This window comes from Thermobia domestica, chromosome 6 (genome assembly GCF_964235325.1).
Source record: "Thermobia domestica chromosome 6, izTheDome1.hap1.1, whole genome shotgun sequence".
NCBI lineage: Eukaryota > Metazoa > Arthropoda > Insecta > Zygentoma > Lepismatidae > Thermobia > Thermobia domestica.
The window spans coordinates 241,751,134-241,763,732 of NC_137459.1; the positions used below are offsets into that span (position 1 = coordinate 241,751,134).

A 12,599-nucleotide genomic window follows, 5' to 3' on the forward strand; every position below is an offset into this window, starting at 1 on the left:
ATAACATCATTATCGTTCTCTTCTGGTCATTATTCTCAGGGATTTGAACAACAGTCCAGCAATTGTGAGAGAGACGCCTAAATATTGAACGTTTTTAACCATCTACGAAAGTGTCAAGCTTAATTTTAATTAGAAATATATCGCGATTACTGTTGAGAGAGAAAAACAATCAATAGTTCTTAGTATTCTTTTTAACATCCTTTCTTTCATTATTTTTTCGTCCTATTTTGTTGACCAAAAAGTGGGATGGGCGGTTGATGCTGTTTTCTCCTTCTACAACGCCCATATATTGTTGTTATCACGTATTGCAGTGAACAAAAAACAGAAGAAAAAGGACAGAGAGAAAGATGGCTCAGTATTGCTTTTTGATTTAGGTAATAGGCACGTAAGGAAGTTCCGGACGCACTCTTCGTAAAAGCTTCAGAGGTTCCTACACAGCGTTGAGGAAAAAAGGCGGAACAAGGCCAGCAGTCGACGAAAGATAATCTGAACTGCATTAAAATCAAGTGCGAGCCTCGCAAAACAGGTTTGGTGTTAGAAAGTGACAGTTTTATAAAGTTTATTGCTCCGTAGTGATAAAAGAGACTGGTCTTTCTCTGAAGTATTGGTACAAGTGTTCATCTCTGGAGGTCTCTAGATGATAGTCCCCGGTGTGCGTGCTTTTGTGGGTGTGTGCGGTTGGATTTTCTCTCGCTACCTGCATCTATCGACTACCAGCCTAAAAGTCTACCTCTTAATAAAGCAAACGTACGTAAGTACAATACAAATACATCTTTAAAACACATGACTCGAATCTAATCATTAGCCTCATTATATACCCTTTAATTTCTTAATTGGCGATATTATGTGTCTCGAAGGGATTGAAAGCAACGGTTCAACCGAGATTAACTGACAAATCGAATACAATGCAGAAGTCTTTAAAGAGTAAGGTGATGCAACCCTACATTGGTTTGTGTGAACTTCAAAAAAAAAAAAAAAAAAAAAAAAAAAAAAAACAACGCATGAAGATGTAGCCACAACTACATAGTATACGTAACTTTGAATCTTGGTATTGTACGCACTCTCCTATATAGATCAAATGTACTGAGTTTAAAGGAAGAATTCACTTCTAATACACACTAAAAAAAGCTCTCTTGGAAATAATCTTAGTATTTCTTTGAATTGTAAATTAGCTCTTTCGCTAATGCATTAAAACATAAATATATTAGTATTTCCACATAACTAAATGTGTATACCCAGCGTATGTATATATTATTGGCACCCATGAAAAGATGGGACATCAAGAAAACATTCGCTGAATGTCACCCAATTGTTATGATTTTGCGTTATCTATTGTATTACATGACACATAATGTAAAAATTGCATTATTTGAGTCATTAGTGTTAATATTACACTTCTGTTCCTCCCTACTCCAGTAGTGTCATTTTAGGTTTTGCTAAGGGAGCTCGAGATCGTCCAACGACATGAGTTTCACGTATTTTTTTTACTAATATCTTAAAATGTTTCTCAAATTTAGGAACTATAATTGCTCCTTGCCCTGCCCAAATATATATATATATATATATATATATATATATATATATATATATATATATATATATGCTAGTTAAAATGCCCGCTCTTCTCAAGGGGGAGGATAGGTTTATGTAAAGTATTTGAGCGCCCGTGCCATTGTTCATCTCATGGATTGAACAGTAATAGGTCGTTTTCGATTATTTTACATGCTATCCCTTTCTGTCACATGATGAAGATCGGAGCTGAACTTGGACTTCAACGGCATCGGAAGTATCACTACTAACCTTAGCAACTCCAAAAAATATGGTTTGAACTCTAATATTGGTCGTTTCGATTATGTTTACATGCTATCCCTAACATCTGCTCCCCATGCCAGAAGTGTGTTAAAACCTAAATGAGGCGACGGTTCACTCATGTACCAAAAATGAAAATCAATGGTCTAAGAGGAGTCTAGGGTCTAGAAGGAGTCTACAGCGGTCTAATAGAATTTAGCCGTTAAAAATATTTATACGTCATACTCCTTACTCTTCACCTCTTTGACAAAAATGTTACACATGTGTACTAATTCAAACTCGGGAAAACATTGTAAGACGAGTTCGTGGGCAAACATCTTACATTTCTTTACAAACAAACACACACACGTATATATCTATATATCTATATCTATATCTATAACTATATCTATATCTATATATATAAGATGCCCCCCATAACGCTAATTTTCGAAAACTCTGCGTCACGGATCCACTTATTTTAATGGAGAATGTGAATGTATATACCAAATTGCATCTTCCTAAGTTGATAGGATCGTAAGATACTCGATTTTCGCATAAATTTTGATCCTCTTTGTTATCTCCTTAGGATACACACCTTAGTCAAAGAATCAATTAAAACCTAAGTTAATCCATGTTCCATTTATGTTTCATCAAAATTGTTGTAGCGGTCTAGGAGGAGTTCACGGACAAGTACATAATTATAAGTGTATAGGCATAAGTGTATCATAAGTATATACTTACATCCATTTAAATATAGATTCGAAATAACTGCCTGGCCCCTTAAACGGAAATTTTCAGAAAAGATAGTCACAAGTCCGCTTATTTTAAATGAAGAATTTTTAGACTATAGCAAGTTTCATATTACTAAGTTAACAGGACCGTGAGATACTAAATTTTTTGCATAAATTTTGACTCCCCGCTCCCTCCTTAGAAAATGCATTTTAATAAAGGTAACACAATAGAAATCTAGGCTGGCGTATGGTCCGTTTATATACCAAAAATAACCAAAATCGGTGCAGCGTTCTAGCAGGAGTTAGGGTTGCCAACTAACCAGTTTTTGACCGGCCTGGCCGGACATATTGCTCTTATTTTGATTAAAGCCGGTGACCGGTTCAAATCTCTTACCGACCCCTTTATGACCGGTTTTTTTTCAAATTTGTATCTATAAATAGTTCGAAGCAATTTCATCTAGTTTAAAGTATAGATTTAAAAAGTTACTTTCATTATCTAAGTCCAAAACTGTTACCTTTCATCATCTATCAGCGATTAATATATTTTGTTCATCTGTTCAGAAACTTTAAAAAGACGACAGGGACTGTATTAGGGAAAATTTGAAATTTAGTAGTAAGGAATTTTATACACTTATTGAGAGTGAAAATGGACTCCCTAAGGCAATTCCCTATAGTTGAAATATAAGTTTAAAGAATAAATTTAATTTTCCAAATTCAAAATTGTCACGTAAATATACTTTTATTTATCTGTTTCGATAATTTTAAAGAAGTGACAGTTACTGGTAAATACAATAAAATGATCAATGCCGATTTCAGTTTCTCACTTAGACCTATAGCACAATGTATCTGAAGTTTATTATGCTTATTAATTAATGTACTAAGGATATGCAGGATACAGGTGCTAGTGTACTTTTGTTCACGATAGTATATTTCCTTCCCATAGATGGGTCCGAATAGAGATACTTCGCACTTAAACTTATAGCATAGGGTATTTTGAGAGGGTGCAGGTTTTTCATTTTCCAGTGTTGGCAACCCTAGCAGGAGTTGGCGGAAAAACGTCGTTATATTAATTTATTATATAGATATCCCTTAAAACAGGAATTTTAATAAACGCTGGGATATACGTCCGCTTATTTTCAATGAAGAATGCATACCAAATTTCAATTTCTTCAGTTGAGTGGATCGTGTGGTAATCAATTTTGCACATAAATTTTGACTCTGTAGTTCTCCCCTTCTGCATCATGTTAATCTAACGTAAGTAACTTGATGAAGAAAATATTTCTATGTTTCAGTTATATGCCAAAATAATCAAAATTAGTGCAACGGTCTAGGATGAGTTCAGGCATAAACATCGTTATATTAATTATTATATCTATAAAAGATGCCCTTACTCCCTTCCTTAAAACGAAAATTTTCGAAAACACTGGGACACGGGTTCGCTCATTTAAATTAAGAATTCATATACCAACTTCCGTCTCCCTAAGCTGATAAGATCGTAAGATATTGAATTTTTCGTATAAATTTGACACGCCCGCTCCCCCTTGCCAAAAATAGTCTATATTGATGTAATAAAATTTGACCTTTTCTGCTTCCCCTTAGCATATGCATTTTACTCAAAGTAACATGATGAAAGACAAGGAAGACCATGGTCCACTCATGTACAAAAAATCATCAAAATCGGTACAGTAGTCTAGTAGAAGTTCGCAGACAAACATAATTTCATATATATATATATATATATATATATATATATATATATATATATATATATATATATATATATATAGATATAGATATAGATATAGATATAGATATATAGATATATATATAGATATATAGATATATATATATATATATATATAGATAGATAGATAGAGAGAGAGAGAGAGAGAGAGAGAGAGAGAGAGAGAGAAGATAAATTATGTCCTCTTGCTCCCCTTTAAATTTTCAAAAATGCTGGAACAACGGTTCACAGGCTTCACTTATTTTAAATGAAAATGTATATATACCAAGTTTTATTTTCCTAAGTTTACATAATCGTGATATATTCAACTTTTCAAATAAATTTTGGCCTCTTTGTTCCCCCTCAGTGACGCATTTTAATAAGGTAATGTATCTGACGAGGATTAAGTCAGGTACCAGACATCATTAACAAGGGACGTATGCAAACCGTGACAGCTAGATATTTATAAAAATTGGTATCCTGGCTAGCTGTGGATCGCTAATCACCGTGGTAATAGTCACTCAGTGCGGAAATGCCTTCTTTACACTATGTATAATACATATACCAAGCAGTCACCGGGTGAGCCTGTGCCAAGTTATACCCCAAAAACGCTAGAAAAAGGCAGAAAATGAAAAATGTATGCAAGTAACCTGATACCTACAGGAGAAGGACACGTGACCAAGAACACGGCAGTAGTGTCACACAAGAAGTTTGCCATCCCAACACAAACTTATAGTTATTCAAATAGAACATACACAATTTTATGGCATTAAAACAATTGGCCTAAAACGCGAAAGAAAATAAGCAAAAGGTTAGTTATCAGTGTTGCCAAGAAAGGGAGATATGAGGCTCTAGAGTTGAGAAAGTATGGGGTCTGTACAGGGAAACGAACAAATGTACAACAACAACAAGACTACAGAAGGAATACATGCACAGTAGGGAGTAAACTACAGCATATACAGCATCTAGTGACTAAAGGGCTTGATACAGGATTCACCTAAAAAGAGCACATGCTAGAGCAGCTGTAGAAAGAACTCCCATGTGACATAATGTGGAAATGTGAACAGCAAGTCTTCCTATAGCAGTAGCGTTTGTGTGGAATCGATATCTCGAACCGTTCCCGAGAGCTATAAAACAAACTGCCTTAGGGTTGCAAGACTGCATAAAATCCTTCATGCCTTCCAAACCACAGAAACGACGGCGTAGCGCCTGACAAGGGCACAGAAAAGCTGTGGCACGAAAGGTAACAAATCTGTGACAAGACAGTACGTCAGAATCGATTCGTAAAGATTAATGACCTGTGATAAGTGTCAGTCAAAAGCATATGAAACGTTAGCATGTGAAACAACGATGGAGATAAAACACACTGCTTTCAGGTTACCAGTAATATACAGGCGTAAAATATTTAAATATAATAAAGCAATACATACAAGAGAAAGGCCATAGATAGTATGGCAAAATACTTACATTTCTTGTTCTAGACGCAAGTTTAATATGGCATATCAAATCCGTTAGTCACTTGATGCTGTGCGTGCTGTGATTTACTTCCTACTGTACATTTGTTTCCTCTGCAGTCTTGTTGTACATTTGTTTGTTTTTCTTTACAGACCAATAATTTCTCAATTTTACATCCTCATATCTCCCTTATCTGACAACACTGGTAACTCACCTTTTGCTTATTTCATTTCACGTTTTATGCCTATTCTTTTAATGTTTTAAGATGGTATACGTTCTATTTGAAAAGCTATCAGTTTGTGTTGGGTTGGCAACACTGTTTGTTTGGTGTCCCACTTCCGTAGGTATCGGGTTACCTACATACATTTTTCATTTTCTACATTTCCCCGGCGTTTTTGGGGTATAACTCGGCACAGCCTCACCCGGTCACTGCTTGGTATATGTATTATACGTAGCGGGTAAAAAGGCATTTCTGCACCGAGTGACTATCACCACAATGATCAGCGATCCACAGTTAGTCAGGGTACCAAATTTCATAAATATCTAGCCGCCACGTTTCTCATACGACACTTGTAAGTTTAATCCAGAGCAAACATCGTACACTTATATACATTTGAAATTGGCGTTTTTGCAATTTTGAACAGTCCTAGCTCTGAAACCAGGCAACCAGGTCCATATTTATATTTTGTGCGCCTCTGTCCTCTAAATAATTTGCCGCCTCCTCCCCGCAAAATTTATGTTTCAAACAGAGAAAGAAACCGTGATTTTGCACCCTTCATGGTGGCCCAGGGCCAGCTTCGAAATTTTAAAAGGAAACATGGGGCGAGTGATACCCCGTTCGATAGATTCTAATAAACTAAAGAGTACTGTAGCTAAGCATTATTTATATGGGTCACTGTTTTCAAAATGACCAAGGTATCAGGTAAAATGTCCAGTGTCCAAGGAATGAAAACGGTTAAAGTTAAATGAACAAACAAAAAATTGAATAGGAAATCACAGATGGTATTTATCGTTCCACGGCTCGAGAATGTTATAACAGACGAAAAGATGATTAGAGTAAAAGTGCCATAATGCAAAAGAGGAAATCTAATTCCTAGAAAGTTATCGCTCCAACCTCCTTCCGTAAGTGAATGAAGCGGGAAGTAACGGAGAAATTTCAAATGAGAACCTTAGGTTTTGCAAATTGAATATACGCAATAAAACTATCTGAAATGTGTTTTTATAAGAGATATATGTGTCTCTGATGAAAAAAAGTAGGTAAAATTCGTTCTAAATGGTACCTTCAATTTTTATTGTAGGCAATGATTTCGAAACAAAGTTGTCCAACAATGCAGTTTTTAGAACAATGTGTATAAACATTGGTTTCGTTCAACCGTCCTTTGCACGATATTGGTTCAATTCTTTTCCTTCTGTGTCTTCTTGCATGTTATATCCAGGGCTTTTTCTTTGTGAGTTTCCTCACCTCTCACGTTTGGAATGTTTTTTCTTCGTGAGTTCCCTCGCCTTACTAAGGAACTCACGAATATTGAACGAGAATTGACGTGACATGACTTTATTTTATGAGTTGCAGTTGTCTAATGCACAGATTGTGGATTAGTAGGCAAAGATGTGTACGGTTGTGGTGGTACAGAAGGAGCCATCCCGATATTCTCCTAGTGGAAAAGAAAGACAAGGACAATCTCAGTTATAATGGGCGGAGTAGGATACATGCCCATTTCCAACCTATTTCAATACCACCTGCGAGGGAAATTTATGAGATACAATATGAAGTTAACTGATATTTTGTCTACAGTTATTTTTCGAATAACTTTCAGCGGTAATTTCAGTTGTGATCCTCAGTAAGGAAACGGTACATACTGATGCAGATACCTCCCAAACATTTAGCACGCATTGCGTTCAATTCTCAGGGGCGAAGGGTGCGGCAAAATGTTTGGAAGTTTCAAAAATGTATTATTCACTTATCTTTAACCGTTTTCATATTAGTAGTACTGGACGTTTTATCTGATACAGGCACCATATCTTGACTTCCATCTTGAATATGGCGATCGATATGAAAAATCTTTTGCCATAACGCACTTTAGTGTTTGAAGATCTATCGAACGAGGTATCACTCGCTCACTGTTTCAACTTAAAATTTTAAAGTTGGGCGCTGGGCCCCCGTGCAAAGCGGCTCTGAGGGTCACCGCGACATCATTCGACATGCCCCACACCATTTTCCTGTTTCACTTTTTGTTCAGTTCCTTAATCCCTAACCGTTTTCATATTAGTGGCACTGGACGTTTTATCTGATACAGGCACCATGCCTTATCAGCCATTTTGAATATGGTGATCAATATGAAAAATCTTTTGCCAAAACGCTGTTTAGTGCTTGAAGATCTATCGAACGAGGTATCACTCGCACTATATTTCCATTTAAAATTTTAAAGTGATTTTCTTTTACATCAAATAAGAAAAGTGCTAAGAGTCAAGAGTCAATGGTCAGTGTATAATACAGAGAGGCCTAAAAAATATGTCAAACACGAGGTTCCCACCGCCCCCCATGTTAAGGGGAGTGTGGTGTACGTGAAATTTTCAAATGGGAACATAAATCGAGTGATACCTCTTTCGAAACAGCTTGGAAAATTGAACAATTTTTGTAGGAAACAATTTTTGATATGGGGCACCGTTTTGAAGATGGGGCGCAAAAATGGTCCTGTATCAGATAAAATGTCCAGTACTTATAAATCAGAAACGGTTGAGTAGAAAAAGATGAAACAAAAAATGAAAAAGGAAAAAGCCATAGGCAACGTGGAATAGTGTTGTCGCGGTGTCCTCAGGGCCCTCATCATTGGGCCCCGGGACCAACTTAAAAATTTCAAATAAGAATATAGGACGAGTAATACCTTGGTAAACCAAACAGCTTAGTACAAAATTTGTTTTGATTTTGGGCAAGTCTGTTTCAAAATGGCCGCTGAATCTTTTGTACTAAGCTGTTTGGTATTACACAATCTATCAAAGAAAGTATCGCTCGCCTAATGTTGCCATTTGACAATTCTACGTTCACTCCTCCCTCCAAAATGAGAGGCGGGGGGAACCTTGTGTTTCACCCACATTTTTGGCCGTCTGTATTGTACATTGACTCTTAACACTTTTCTTATTCGATGCATAATTCACGGGATATTAGTTTGTAACACTCAATATGAACACTACCAGTGGCGGCGTAAGGCAAACTGGGTTCCGGGGCCAGTGAAGTAGGTTGGGTCCCCTTTTCAAACAATCGTGATTTATACACTTCTATTTTTGACATTCATTTACATAATCATTCTTTCTGTTTGCTCCTCCCCCTTTCCGTTGGTGTGTGTTTTTAGATCATTATAATCTGGGATATATTAAACAAATAGTGCTGACATTCAGCATCCCTGTCTATTTTTTAAATGCTTAGAACCGCCTTCAGGCTGGTATCTACAAATAAAACTGGACCACAATTATCATTGCATATTTTTTTCTTTTTTATTCATTTTTAAAAAAGGACACGATAGAAAAGGTTTAGGGATACAAGTGCAACGGAAACTACAACCCACAACAGAAATAACAATCTTAAGAACAAACAAAACGTAACAATCAAGAATCCAGAATTTATCCTACACCTATACTATCATAGTATCAACGCGTACTGTAATTAGATGGAATAGTGGAAATAATGCTCCTAATAATACAGTTAGAGACAAATTTACGTACAAAACGTAACAATGAGCTGATATTGCAAAAATTGCAAATAATAATATAACCGATGCGATTTTTAAATGTAAGCTCTATGTTTTCTAGAATATTTTTGTTCGGTTCTCGCCTTTGGTGTTTCTCTTGCGCAATTTCTCATATGGTTAAGTTTATTAACGATTTCTCACCTGTCTGAATTTACGTTAGAGGGGTTTTATTTGATTAGATTTTTCTTCCTACAATTAGCCCCATTCACTTTAACATTCAGTTTCTCTCCAGTGATAAGGTACGATCTATTTAGTCCCGTTGCTTTTACCGGAATATCAATGAATAGTTGAGCATTAGAATATGTCTCTCCTGCTTGTCTTTTTTACTATTGTTTCCAGATTTCGCACTTGTTTTTTGATTATATTATTTTGTATTTAATAATTCAGTCATGTTTATATTCTGTCACTTATGACTATTTCCATTACCATTTACTAACATACTTAGTATTAGAATATATTATAACAAAATATCTTGAATATATTGAATAATTGGTGATATTATAGATTAAATATGTGAGCACAGAATTCTACTACGGGTTATACCATCCTACTTTTCATTACCACCTATCACCAGTCAATTGACAAATCTTGACAGTTTTTATTACTCTTTTGATACTTTTGGGGGCACGGTGGCTCAGTGGTAGGGCGTTCACCTCCGGTGCTTGGGGTCCCGGACTTTGTGGTGGACAAACATCGTGTTCGTGGGTTTTTTCGGGGTTCTCCCGTTTTCTCCCACTTTCTTCATTCCACCTTTTCATACATTTCTCATCATCACCGTCCCCTTTAGCCTAACCGGAATAACAATGGGACATGAAACAAAGATTTCATTTTCTTTTGGTACTTTTGTATTTTTATTGCCTTTACTTGAAACATGAAACTACTTTCGACAGTAGTTCCACTACCATATTAGCCTATGTTCCACCAACACTCAGAATGATACCTTCCTTGCTTTGGTAGCAGCGAAAGTCTCAACTATATTATCAGAATCCAGTGGATGTTATTTCATTTTCGATAGAAAAAATGGCTAGATTCGTGAATCTTTCCTGACTCGTTGTGGAACGCAAGTGTGATTTTATCAATTTCATTTTGGTGGAAAACCTTTCACATGATGCGACAGACACGGGCAGTGTTGTCAAAATCTGAAGAGCGGTTGCCAAACTTTAATAAATTTCAAGCCCCATTGAAGATACATATTTCAGAATAACTTGTGGTGAAAAGTCTTGTTCTTTAGCTTTCTGAGCACGCCTTAGTGAACGGATTAAATCCTTACAATCCTGAAATAATAATAAGCCATCCAGGTCATTCGGGTAGAACAAAGCCAAATCAGAGCAACATGCTTTTAGCATTTCCTCGTTCTCACACTTCGGCCTGTGCAGTCACATTTCATTCTTTGCTTCTCCAGGCATGCATCTCCTTCTACTGTGTGTACCCACAGTTGTTTCATGCCCTGCAACTTCTTTCAGCTGTGGATATGATTTCCTTGCCCAGCTCAAGTCTCCAGATATTAATGGTGTTAACCAGGCTCTGTAACTGAATAAGAGCTTGATTGAAACTCATATCCTGAGATTGAAGGCATTTTTGGATCTGATCAATATAGAGAGATTTGCACACCAGAAATATAGTAAAGCGATGAAGTTAAATGACTGGATACTTGCAAGAAGACCAGCATCTCTTCTAGTATCAAGCGTTTCAATCGAAGTGTCACGCAGACCTTCCAACAGATCAATTACTTAATCCAATTGAGTAGAAAGTGCCTTTAAAGTTTCTGCTTTTGAACTCCATCTCGTGTCATTTTCACGTTTCAGACCAATCTTTACGTGATTTTGTAGCACATTTCATCGGTGAGTAGATCTAGAGAAGAATACCAACAAACGTTCCATTGTTCCCAACAAAGTCACCGCCAGAACGTTAACATGCGCAGCATGTGAGCCACAAGTTTCAATGAATTATTGTTACAAGGAACGAAAATGGCCAAAGGACTTATTTCCGTATCAAAGTTTGAACTCCAGAATATTGCCCGACCATTGTAGCCTGATTATCACAAGACTGGCCTCTGGAATCTTAATACCAAGCCTATCACATTGAAGTTTCTTCAATATTTCAGCAGAAATACTCTCAGCAGTCTTTCCTTCGACAGAGATGAAATCAATAAATGCTTCCCAAACTTGAACAGAATCACGTTGTGTGTCAACAAATCGAATGATTTATGACAAGTGTTCCATACGAGAACAATCAGGAGTTGAATTAAATATAATGCTGAAGTATTTTGATTATTTGAACACTTGTTTTCTTATTGAACATTTTCTTCACTCTAAATTTGTGGGCTGAAATGTAAATTCATACGCTAAAAAAAACAAGAGCAGAAATGGGGAAACCAGCTAAGCAAAAGGGTTTCGCTGACTGAAAATTCGAATTGTAAAGTACAAAAGAATAAAGACAGCAAGAAAACAAGTGAATCAGCGACTATAGCGTCTGCACCAAAGAGTTTTTAATTAGGAACAGAATCCTAGTACCCTAATAAAGCATTATATACGTTGATCCCTTCTTTCTACCCTTCTCTTGAACTGATATATAAATAAATAAATAAACAGTGGTAGTTTAGGAAGCAGGCTAGCAGACGGGGCCCCATTACTTGCATCATAAGACCTTAGAATGTAAATTAACACAATATACTTTGACGTTCATTATATTTTAATCTACACTCAGCTTTTCCTTTAAATTTCTCTGAGGTTATTGAACAGAATGAAACTTGTTTTATTCATATTTTAATCCACATACATTTTTTCATTTAAATTTCTTTGGGGCCCCAAGAGAGTAAAACTTTTATTTTATTTATTTTTCACTTACATTCGACTTTTATTTATTTTTTTAAAATTTTCTTGAGAGCCCCAAGAAAGTGAAACGTCTGCTTTATTTTTTCGCCTGCATCCAGCCTTTTTGTTTAAAATTCTTTGGTAGTCCTCAAGATTATGAAACATTTACTTTATTTTTCACCTATATTCAGAGCTTTTTCCTTTAAATTTCTTTGGGTGCCTTCAAGATAATGAAACTTTTATTTTATTTATTTTTAAACTACATTCAGTTTTTTCGTTAAATTTCTTTCTGGTCCCCAAAAGAGTGAGGCCTGAAGCTTAGTTTGTTTAGCTTATACGGAAA

At 36.0% G+C, this 12,599-nt stretch overlaps 1 protein-coding gene across 1 annotated transcript in view; it reads left to right on the forward strand.

The window, feature by feature from the left end:
* The first annotated feature begins 452 nt into the window (after positions 1-452).
* LOC145688445 (von Willebrand factor D and EGF domain-containing protein-like) overlaps positions 453-12,599 on the forward strand; it is a 613,451-nt gene continuing 601,304 nt past the window's right edge. The window contains exon 1 of the mRNA XM_081762680.1: positions 453-747. The gene's annotated coding sequence lies outside the window, so the exon portion shown is untranslated. The remainder of the gene's footprint in view (positions 748-12,599) is intronic.